This window comes from Nuphar pumila, chromosome 7 (assembly GCF_984573655.1).
Source record: "Nuphar pumila chromosome 7, dmNupPumi1.hap1.1, whole genome shotgun sequence".
NCBI lineage: Eukaryota > Viridiplantae > Streptophyta > Magnoliopsida > Nymphaeales > Nymphaeaceae > Nuphar > Nuphar pumila.
In genome coordinates, this window is record NC_143255.1 from 12,858,554 (window position 1) to 12,867,808 (window position 9,255).

Sequence of the window (9,255 nt, forward strand, 5' to 3'; positions counted from 1 at the left end):
CAGGTCCTAAGGCAATACACAATGGCGGTCATCTCACGTTCATATATTGTGTAACACCTCTCTGTATCTTTCAGCTTGCGACTCTCATATGCGATCGGATGACCATCTTGCATAATAACTCCGCCAATGGCAAAGTCTGAGGCATTTGTGTGGACTTCAAAGGATCTCGAATGATCAGGCAGTCGCAGCACTGACTCCCTCACTAAGGCTTTCTTCAAGCCATCGAAGGCATCTTGGCACGCTCCTGTCCAGAGCCATACCCGATTCTTCTTTAACAAATCTGTGAGGGGCGCAGCAATGAGGGAATAACCTTCAATTAAACGCCAATAATAGTTTGTCAAACCGAAAAATGATCGCAATTCTAGCACTTTGCTTGGCGGAACCCATTCCTGAATGACTTTTATCTTCTGCCCATCCATACGCAACACACCACGTCCCACAACATGGCCAAGGAAGTTGATCTCCTCCTGCCCGAAGAGACACTTCTCTTGTTTGACACAGAGATCATTCTCTTTCAGCACCTGAAACACTGTTCGCAAGTGCCCGACATGTTCCTCCATATTGTTGTTGTAGATCACGATATCATCCAGGTAGACTACCACAAACTTGTTTAAGTAAGGGTAGAAAATCTGGTTCATTAAAGTCGTGAATGTGGTTGGAGCATTTGTCAATCTGAATGGCATTACTAGAAATTTGTAGGCACCATAGCGGGTGACACAAGTTGTTTTCAGCTCATCACCTTCGGCAATCCTCACCTGCCAGTAACCCGATCGTATATCTAGCTTGGAAAAGATACGGGCACTGCCTAGCTGATCGAACAAGTCCGCTATCAATGGCAATGGGTATTTGTTCTTCACCGTAACCTTGTTTAGAGCACAGTAATCCACACATAACCGTTTAGAGCCATCATGTTTCATCTGGAAAAGGACTGGGGCACCAAATGGGGCTTTTGATGGACAAACAATGTCTGCGTCCAACATCTCATCTAGCTGTCTGTGCAGCTCCTTCAGTTCAGCTGGCCCTATACGGTATGAAATCATTGCGAGAGGCTTCACTCTCGGGGTCAACTCAATCTTGTGGTCGACCTCACGTCTTGGCGGAAGACGCTTTGGCAGTTCTGGAGGCATCACCCCCCAAAACTCCTCCCATAGTGGGGCTAGGGTCGGCGGCACTGCTGCTTCTACCTTCCCTTCATCTGCACACACTGCAACTAAGAATGTCTGCTCCCCATGCTTAACACCCTTCTTCAGTTGCATTGCCGATAACACTGAAGACTTGCCTTTCTGCGTAAGGCACTGTACTGTGTGGGACAAGTCTGACCCCATGATCGTCAACATGTTAAATTTTGGCAACATCATAACATTCTGGCTTCGCAGAAACTTCATACCCAAAATCACCTTGAAATCGTCTAGGGACACCACAGAGAAGTTGGCTTTGCCGACCCAACTCCCGACTTGAGTAGCCACATCTCTTGCTTCACCAAGGATGGGCTTGGCCTCAAAGTTTACTATTTTGATAGTCCTCTGCTTTGATCCAGTTTTCAAGCCCAACCGCTTTGCCTCTTCCCGCGAGACAAAGTTGTGTGTGGCCCCGGAGTCTATCATTGCTGAAGTAGACTTTCAATTCATAATGACTTCTACGTACATAAGTTTCTTACTGACCTGCATGTTCTTAGCTACGCAACTTCTAGCTGTGTTGATCGATCGCATGACCCCCATCCTTGGTTGCATGGTCTCAGTGTCACTGCATTCAGTATCGTTGCATTCTTCCTGTGCAGCATTGGCTTGCCCGTCGTCCTTTACAAGGCGCTTTGGGCACTGCCTGGCAATATGTCTATCGCCGAAGAACCAACATGTCACAACCGCACCCTTGTTGTTGTTGTTGTTGTTATGCTTTGTGAAGTTCTGTTTCTTTTTGGATTGATGGTCTGTCGGCGCCTCACCTTTATCATTGTGCTGCTCATCCTTCTTGCCTCCGTGGTCAGGCTTCTTCCCAACTTTGGTTAATGGGGTGAAAGGCTTGCGCTGAGTGTCGACTAAGTGCTCTGCCGCCACATATGCATCCTCCAAAATACGGGGGTTACTCCTTTCCACTTCAGACTGTGCCCATGGCTGAAGTCCCACAATGAACCAGTTGAGCATGTCATCTTCTGGCATGTTAGGTATCTCCAGCATAAGCTTTTGGAACGTTCTGACATAGTCTTACAACGAACCAGCGTGTTTGAGCTCATGAACCATCTGGTAAGCCTGCCTTTGCGCATTTCTTGGCATAAAGTAGTTGCGCAACTCCATTTTGAAGTCATCAAAGGTGTCTATCACATATTGACCTCTCTCCATGTCATTGCGCTTCTGCCTCCACCAAACGATAACAATTTCATCAAGTAAGGCCGCTGCAACCTTAATCCTCAGATCTTTGAGGGTCACATTCTGGATATCCAAGTAGTCTTCTACTTGAAATAAGAAGTTCTCAATGGTCTTGCTGTCACGAGAACCATCGAATTTTGCGGGTCTTGGCACATCAATCCTTGATGGCCTCTCACAATTTCCGCCATTTAGGGTCACCGTCCGCTGCAATGTATGATTCTTCAACTGAAGCTCCTTTACTTCAGTCTGCAAGTCGGCTACTGTAGTCGTCAACGAAGTGACCAACCCCATTAATAAGGTTACCTGCTCTTGCAGGCTCGCCACTACATCATTCAGTCCATTGAATTATTCACATGCATGTGAAATCGCTTCCTCATGCGAAGTCATCTCTTCCACCAACTTGTTAACAGTTGCAGCCAACTCTTCTTGGCCCCTAGGTGAACTCATCTCCTCAGCTTCAACAACTGCCTTGCCTTTGGTGTTGTGCAAGTTTTGATAAAGTGCCACAATGTCTTGCTCACAAATCGCAGTCTGTCGACACCGACTCCGGAGTCCCTTCTCCAGCACGAGAACGGGCTCTGGTACCACTTGTCACGGGCCTATTTCCTTCAATGGGCCAGCGCGGCGCGACGATCCTTCCTCATCGTCGCAAGCCTACTTGTCAGCTCGCTTGCTGGTAGCGGAAGCTTGCAATCAGAGAGCAAGAGAGAATAGAGGGAGAGAAATTACAATCACAAGAAGCAATCACAATGAGGGTGAACAAAAGAAAGCTCAACGCATTTACTTCATTCACAATTTTGCCCGCATGCTATTACAGTTCAAGTATACGGGCTGCTCCTTCGGGGTATTGATTGACCTGAACCGGGCAACTTACATCATACTCAACAAAAGCAAAACAGACTCTAAGCGCAACTGTACACTGTAAGTCGCAAGGGAACATGCAAAGTCGAGTTATTTTATTATAATAGAAACAAAAACCATTTTCTAAAATCATTGATATTACTTAGTCATTCAAGATTATCATAATCTCATCATTATTGGTTTAACAAAAGGCCACATGATGTGTCATTCTATTAAGACAACGAGAATGCTACTTCAGACATTTACCAGGTACTTTGAGACACATTCACAATGGTGAAAGGCAGGGAGTTTATTCTTTCAAAAAATAAAAAAAGCAACGCAGGGAGTTTATTGCAATAAGCAAAAAAACTAGGAAATAGGAGCTTTTCTTGAGAGAGAAAGTGAAATATATTGATAATAATATAAGTTCAAGAGATACAACAAAAACAGAGAGGGATTAGAGGAGAGATGAGATATCACTGCCCCCATCCCTCAAAACATCAAACTTAAAGAGAAGGATAGAAGAAGATCATATTTAAGAACATCAATCAAGAGAAAACAGCCCTACGCTCCCCGACCCAATCCGTGGGGAGGTCAGGGCAGCGCAGGTGGTAATAGACTGTAATTTACTCCTAAAAATATTCCCCTGGTGGTTCTGACCACTCATCTTCTACTGTATGTGAATGATGAATCTCCAAGTCCTCAGCTCGAACCAAAAACTGAAGAATGAATTGGATGGTCATGTTCACAACTCCAAAAGTTAATACTCCACAGTAAGGGGCAATGGGAGCCCTCACTGAATCAATAAATCTCATCTGAGTTCTAAAATGCAATGTGGTGAGCCCAATGTCTCCTTCCACCAGGAGGTGCAACCTGAAAACAAGCTGCTAATGCTAACCCGAACCAGTATTGTCTTGGCACCACCAAGCAGAGCCCAATTGCTAGCATTAAAGCCATCGATAGCAAAGTTGCTATTGTCACGAAGCCCTCCACATGGACCAACTCATTGGTCCTTGGCTCAATGTTGGTGAGCAGCAGAAGAATGAAACCTAACATGAGAGTTATGAAGCCCATGGTCAACAAGGAGGTGAAGAGAAGGCGATCGATTATGTCGGTCATCTGAAGGATAGCTTCCTTGTCATTGAGAAAGATCATGCCGAATACTCCCAGTGACGCCATTATTCCCACCATGCCCGCTCTTCTTGCCATGCTTCCTGCTCTCACTTCTTCTTGACCATTGTTATTCTGCTGCAGGGAAGTGTTTATTTGGCAATTACAATCAATTTAAACAAAGTACATAATATTTAAGAGAGAGGGAGAGAGAGACCATTTTGGTTGCGTAGAGGGAGTTCAAAATCCGTGTTTCTGACATTTGGAAGATGACAGACAAATATATATACGGAAACCCGTATTTTTTAATGGGACCTTTAGAGGCGGTTCTTGACAACTGCTAAAGCCCATTTTTCTGCTCAGGTATTTAGCGACGGTCAAGACCACAGCAAAAAACAAAAAGGCAAAAAAAACTGCACCGCTAATCGCAAGTGCAATCAGTGGCGCACAAGTATCCCAAAATGTTCGGACACTTTAGCCGTTTGAATATATGGGTTACTCTCTCTCTCTCTCTCTCTCTCTCTCTCTATATATATATATATATATATATATATATATATATATATATATATATGATAATACATTCCTGCTAAATGAAATATGCTGAATAGGTTCTTCTGCTTTTCGTGTATTTTTTTTTACTGTTCTCATCTCATAAAATTATTGGGCATGGTCAATTATTACTAGGAATTCCTACTTGATCATGTGTTTTCAATGTAAAAAATGATATTTGAAGCTTCAAAATTTTATAAAGATATTGAACCCTTATAAAAACCACTCAAGTATCGGAATTGAACGCTTGAAGAGCTTATCCCTATAAAATCAAGTATACAGATGAATTTAAAAATAAAAAAAGAGAGAGCTCAACTTGAGCTGGTTTTTATTGCCTGCTAACATACACTTTAAAAGAAAGGCCAAGGCTAGAAAATAAAAAAAATGAGCATAAAAAAACAAAAAAAAAAGAATGGTTAAACTATTGGAGCTTACAAGACTTGGTCAAAACTCGGGTTTTCGAAGCTGTCTCGTTGGACTGGCAGGTAACTAAAGCCTAGAGTTACCCTAGTCATCCCCAGTCTCTGGCTTAGAGACAAAGACCGCTTCAAACCAAAGAATAGTAGTCCATGATGGAGAGGAGAGCAGATCAGGTATAAATGGACTATTAATCTGATGGAGATTTGAGCAAGCCCTACTCTCAATGTTCCCAAGTTTTTAATTGAGATGTGTCGTGGGGATTGAATGTAACCTATGACGGGTCCTATGACGTGTTATATAAAATACGGCCCGATCTGTCGTCAATAGAGCGTGGATCAGGCAATCAGGTCGAGCATGCTCGAAAAAAAAATGACAATGGAAAAAACAAATGTGAGCCCTATATGTTTTTGAAAAAAAAACTGAGCCCTATATGGATCATTGGAGCAGATTCAGTGATCGGGCTCGAGCACTTTACTCAATACTCGGGCCACACAAAGCACAGAAAATATATCACTGAACGGGTTTTAGTGATTTTCTGTGTTTTGTATAGCCCGAGTACTTTACAAAGTACTCGAGACGATCACCTAACCATGCCTGTTGCATCAAGGGGCCGGATATGCACGTTACCGAATTATTGGCGGTGGGCCAGTAACGACTTGAGGACTAAAATAAATGATGCACCGAGTCATGTCAGAATCACTGAGCCAACTTGGCCATAGAGATGGACTGACCCAGTCCGAGCCTGACTGGGCAAGTCCCGGGGTCTTATGACAATCCCCACTGAAAATTTATCCCATTAAAATAAGGCCATCAGAACCAAGACAACCTTTTAAATAAGCAAACAAAGAGAACTCCCGGCAATATAGCCGATGATTCTAGGCAACCATTTTCGACCTGTCCACGTTCTTCCTTGAAGGATGTGGCCGTCGATAACATTGGTCATACTAGAGCAGATCAGGTCCAAGGAGCCTTGAAAAAAAAAATTGGCACCTGGATGCCGTCCATTGTGAAGATGTTTAAATGGCACACAATCAAAACCCATCTTTTTTTATATATATTTACACCGAGATTCTGCCCCAGGATTAGAGATCTAGTAGCGTTGGCTATGCTTGGTGCACTTATGGTCGCTGTCTAGGTAGCATAAAATTCCGTGAGCTTACCCCTTACCGCCAAGGAGTCGCCATGCTTAGGCTTGAGCAAAGGGTGACACTCATGGGATTTGTACCTAGACCACCTGCCTAGCGACTTTGGCCCCATCTCACTATGCCAAACCTCTCTGGGGTACCCAAAACCCATCTAAAAGGCTGTTTTTTACTGAGATGGACCCAAAAAATTTTTGGTGTCTGTTCACTTTCTAGATGAACGCATCAAGGACAGCTTAGAATCATCCAAAACAGATTGCTTTTGGTAGGTGTTGGGAGCCATGATGAACGGCATCCAGGTGCCTCGAACCGGTTTTCTGTCCTAGGTTACCTGATCCTCAGAGAGAGAGAGAGAGAGAGAGAGAAGAAGATCAACATTACACTCATGAAGATCAACAAAATGTTGAACCCATCAACCGAACAATCTAGAAAACAAAACTAAAATATAAAAAAATAAAAAGCTGAAGAAAAAGAAACAACTAGCAACAGACAACAAAGCTAAGCTCAACCAAAATCAGCTGGATTAGAAGAAACCACCGATGACTGAACGTTGTTCAGAAGTAATGAGAGGTCTCTAAGATGTAGACGTAGAATCACATAAACATCAACCAAGATTTTATGGACCAGAGAGAGAGAGACGAAAGAAGATCAATATTATTACTCATGAAGATCAACAAAATGTTGAACCCATGAACCGAACACAGAAGAAACAAAACTAAAAGGTCGAGAGAGAGAGAGAGAGCACCATTCTTGATGGCCTCCTGAGTCTGTTGAGAGAGAGCCTTGAGATCAACAAAAAAAGTTGAGCAAACAGCAACAGACCCAAAACAAAAGGTCGAAAGCACAAAGAAAAAATATATAAAATAAAAGAACACAAAGATCAGTCGGGGTCTTGAGAGAGAGAAAGAGAGCTAGTTTTCTTATAGTGGTAGGTGATCGATGCAAGGACCCCACACTTACCATGAAAGCAGCCCCTAAACGTGTGTACCCCCACACGCATATTCCGAGAAAGACAAATCTTAACATAACCAAGCCAATCGTTTTAGGCAAACTGGTTCAGCTCGGAGCAGATGGACCTGGTCAAAAACCAGTTCCCCCGGGCTGAGCCTCGTGCACTGAAATCATTTGTGTCCCGGATCTGAATTCAGCCTCATCATGCCAACACTAGGGCTTGTTTGGCCCAAAAAATGGACCTAAAATGGCTCATGTTTTGCTTATCTTTAGACTGCAGGTACACACAAATTTAGGTTTGGGCAATGGGCCCACCCGGCTTGTAAATGTATGGGCGGACTGCCCCAGCCAAATCAAACCTAGCTGGTCAAAGGAACAGACAATGACTAAAAAATCTGACCCAGACATTCTGGGCTATGGGTAGTCAATGGCCTGCCTGATTGTGTACAAAAAGGATGGGCTGAGCCTGGTGCCCAGCTTGACCGGCAATGTTTGCATATCGGGTAGGGCCAGCACGTACTGCCCATGGTCCGGCCCAATAGACCACTATGAGTCAAGGAGAAGTTGGCTTTTGTCTTCTCGAAACATGAGTCAGAATCTACATGAACTTTGCCTGGATTACCTAAGCCAAATCTAGATATGGAGATGTGGGCCTGGGTAGCTACTGCCACAAAACTTAGGTCTGGATTAAATTGTACTACATCAGATATAGTTCTGATTCAGACCTACTCTTTATTGTTCGGTTTTAGATTTTGATCCATCATAATCAGGCCCGTATCTGACCCATTTGCCCTGCTACTCGCGCTAGAAGCCAAACTGTGCTCATCAAAGGAAAATAGCTCATGCCCAAAGCAGGGTTTGGACACAGTCCCCTCTTGGCTTGCACCTGGGCCTGATTCTCTGTTTGTCAACAGCAAAAGTTAATCTTTTCCTTTTAGCAATAAAATGGGCTAGATCGAGGTTCATCCAGATAAAGATCTGGAACCTGTTTGGAGGTACATGATCAACGCTTAGCTTTTGGTTATGACTACAGTAATAGGCTGACAAATCAATTTCTTAGGGTTAGAAGCATCCTATCCTATGCTTGAAAATTAAAATAAATAAATAAAAGTCACTACAAGGATGAGGGTCAATAGACTCTTTAACAGTGATAACGAAAGTCGCTTCTATATATTGACCAAGCAATAACGGCGTATTTTTTGTCCCTACTACTTGCTTGCTAGGTACTAGCAAAAACATGAATTTCGTGCTGTTACTACTCTACTGCGACCATGACTCTCACCGTTATTGTTTATCAATAACGGTATTGTTAATACTTCCCCCCACAAACTTGGTGTGCGTGTTCAATAATATTTTATTCAAAAATAAATTTTAAATATTTTATGATTTTTATTTTCTTAGGTTTAGATTTGATGACCCTTTAGGATTCATTTGGGCCATCGGCCATTGTATGTGGGTTGTTCGGGTAGTTTATATATATATATTATCTGAATTGGACCCTTGGGCAGATTTGGACCTTCTAGTCATTGGACCTGAATCCCAACCTATTGGGCTCATTGGGCAGGCTTAGATCCAGGCCCAGTTGGTTTCCCATTTCACCCATTGAAAACAAAGACCCTCCGTTAGTGGGGGTCTTGGCTGGCTCGTGAAACCCTCCTCCTCCTCCTCTCTTGGGTGGCAGCATCGAAGAATAAAGAAGAGAATGAGAAGGCGGTTGCGATCATTGGCGGAAACATGAAGACTTAAGAGAAGATACATTGTCATTCCTCCCCACTCCCAAATGTGTGTGTGTGTGTGTGTGTGTGTTGCGCTGGTTGGGCGGGGTCACACATTCTTGTTGTTGCTAATCAGAAACCCTTGAAGAAGATGTTGGAGTG